The 3,250-nt window shown below is 43.3% G+C and overlaps 1 pseudogene; it reads left to right on the top strand.

The window, feature by feature from the left end:
- The first annotated feature begins 490 nt into the window (after positions 1-490).
- On the top strand, positions 491-2,599 carry LOC123153711 (protein RGF1 INDUCIBLE TRANSCRIPTION FACTOR 1-like; annotated as a pseudogene).
- The last annotated feature ends 651 nt before the right edge of the window (positions 2,600-3,250 follow it).

Below are 3,250 nucleotides of genomic sequence, written 5' to 3'. Positions count from 1 at the left end.
AACTTGACACAAACTGTGCCATTATGTAGAATCTTTCTCATCCACTCGCATCAAGTTTTCCCAAACCCTCTATTATCAAGGCACTTCAAAAGAAAATCCCAGTTAACCTTGTCATACGCTTTCTCGAAGTCGAGTTTAATGACAATCCCATATTTTTTCTTAACATAAGTATGATGAAAAATTTCGTACAAAGATAAAACCCCATCCATGATATTCCTGTTTTTGATAATCAAACGCCCGCAATTATTACTACTCCTGGTGACTCACTCGCTCACCACTCACCAGCCTGCCTGCCTTTACCATGCAGAGTGCCATTATTACCTCACCACATGGGGCAGTAATTTCACACTCACACACCCGATCGACACTTTCGTTTTACCACTCAGCTTTTAGAAGATTCTCCACTACGTTATTTGCTCATGCCATTTGATAGGAGTTGTACAGTGTTAGGGGTACTCCCTGCATATTTTATGTGGTGATTAAAGGTGTAATGAGAGGTTTGAAATGTGTACAAGTGCGGAGGTACGTGTACAACGACGTGGTACGCCTGGACGATCTTGAGAAGCTCATCGACTGCTCCTCTTTTCAGGTGAATGACAAGCCCTTGCCAAAAATGCACCTAGTGTTCTTCGTTTTACTAGTAGAGAACATCATCAACGCATGAGCACCTAGTCTAAAGTTGTGGCCTAATACCCTGCAAAAGAGAAGTTTTGGCCGAATATTTCTTGGGATCTTCTATGTGCATGCAGCCCTACACCATCAACAACGCAAAGGTGATCTTTCTTCCTTCATGGGCGCCGGCAACGTCTGACTTGCAACAGGATCCTCCAGGAGCCCTTCCACTTAGGCCAGTCATAGTTGAAGTAACTTAGCTAGTAACATAACACACTTTAAGAAAATTCTGCTTACATGACAAGTAATTAATGAGAGGTGGTAACATAATATATTACTGTAACATAGCATTTTTCAAAACAAGATGAGTCTACGAGCTAATAAATGAAGTCATCTATGATACTACTATTATGTTACTTTGCATTATGAAGATAGTAATTTAGACTAGTGTCATATGCATGACACTAGTCTAAGTTAGAGGGTGCTTGGATACGTTTTAGTCCCATGACTAAAAGTAGTGGGACTAAAACTTGCTAGCCTCATCCATGCTTGGATCCAAATACTAAAGAGACTAAAATCAAGTTTTGAGCATTTATTATCCTTCAAACCCTCCAATCCAGAACTCGCATGTATTAAATGAGAGAAATTAAATAAGGAGAGAGAGGGCTAATACATATTTTAGTAGGTTTCCTATGACTAAAAAAATTTAGCATCAAGACTAGTCCTAGCCTTTTTTTAATCAGGGATGCTTGAAATTTTAGCCTCTAAAAAAGACTATTTTTAGTCAGACTAAAAATAGTCTTTTGGATCCAAGCATCCTCTTACTCCCCACTATGACCAGCCTTATGATGCCTCTCCTGCAAGGTACGCTCCCCACTCACACTCAATCCATTCCCGACACGTACACTGCATGCATGCATGACGCCTCGCTTGCAGATGTATTGATCGGTAAGAACAATCTAATCTATCTTCCCTGCTGAGTAGTGCATGCATGCAGGTGGATCATGTCATGATGCAGGGTGGCGACCTATCCAACATCCTAGACATGTCGGGCGAGCCCGACGTGGCCTGCTTCCCGAGGTTCGAGAACCTCCGCTTTGGCGGTGGGTCGTCGGACCTCCTGGACGACGTGGATGCCACCGGCGGCCTGGTCACCCCAAACTCGATCCTCGAGGACCCGCTGCATCACTACGGCAGCAGCTTCAGCGGCGGCTCCAGCAACCGCAGCGGGGGCAGACTGAACGCGCGGGGCTTCGATGCGGCAGCCGGCGTCGACGTCCCCGTCCCGAGAAGAAGAAGTCAGGGGGCTTCTTCCTCAGATCGTCATGTCGCTCAACAACAGAAGAAAGCTAAATTTCATGTTTTGACCCTTTTCTGATATTTATTCGAGATTTGATCCTAATTTGATAAAATTTTGAGATCTGACCCTTTTGCTACCGTCATCTGACGGTAGGGTTGCATGTCTTACCGTAAAATTTTCCTAAGTGTTGAACACAGTGCGTGCTCATGCCTACCGTCAAGCACCTTGGCGGTAGGGTTGTACAGGCTACCGCTAGTGTGTTTGGCGGTAGGGATGTTTTCTACCGCCAAGGTCCCCGGCGGTAGGCTGTTACACCCTACCGCCATGGACCCTGGCAGTAGCAAAAGGGTCAAATCTCGATTTATTTTTTTAAAACATGGATTAGATCTCGAATAGGTTTCAGAAAATGGTCAAAACACAAATTTTGCCACAGGAGGAAGGGGGCGCCCCACAGGTCTCCGTTCACATGATCAACGCAACGCATGTACCGTGCGTGCATGGATCGGTACTATGGTACTTTTCTATAATAGTGTAAATATAGAAAATGCCTTGCAAGGTTTCTATATTTACCATCTCCTTTGGAATTTGAATGGCTAGTCTAATATGTGTTTTCTCTTTGCAGGTAACGTCATTTATCTTAAGAGACAAACATTCTCGTTTGCAACCTATGAAGCTATTGGGATATAAAGTACTTTCATAAGTCTTGCAAAAAATGGTACTTTTGTAAGGTTTGTTCTGTTTAATGATAAACATGTCGTGTTACTATTGCATGAAGTATCTTTTGTTGGCATTTATGTTAGAGACAAATATTCTCATTTGCCACATGTGAAATATTGGGATATAAAGTCTTTTGTGAGGTTTATTCAGTTTAAGGGTAAACTTGTCGTGTTACTACTGGATGAAGTAACGTTTTATACGGATGAGAAGTGTTAGCTATTTGTATGACTGTGTAAACGTGTCTGTGAGTTTTCCATAGATGGATGCCCCCAGTTAGTTTTTGTCCTCGGTCCGCCCCTGCTACTACCTAGTACTATTTGATCTTCTCCCCTATATATGTTTTTTTTAAACAAGGCAAAAGACTTGTCATTTTCATTAATTAAAAAGGAGTAAGAATTGCCCGGTAAATTGACGGAAAATCAGGCTAAAACTGATACAATCCAACCCACATAAAATGGGTATCACCGGTCAACCTGGCCACCGACATGGGATCACAAAGCTACAAAGAGGAAAAGACATCCGCCGAGTAGTCGCAAGCGTCATCGTCATCACCGGCTACCTCGAACGAGCGACTCCAACTTCACCGTAGACCTTCATCGCCGAAGCCAACCCGCAAACAGC

This window comes from Triticum aestivum, chromosome 7A (assembly GCF_018294505.1).
Source record: "Triticum aestivum cultivar Chinese Spring chromosome 7A, IWGSC CS RefSeq v2.1, whole genome shotgun sequence".
NCBI lineage: Eukaryota > Viridiplantae > Streptophyta > Magnoliopsida > Poales > Poaceae > Triticum > Triticum aestivum.
The sequence above is the reverse complement of the archived record's forward strand: the minus strand, read 5'-3'. Positions and strand labels throughout refer to the sequence as shown.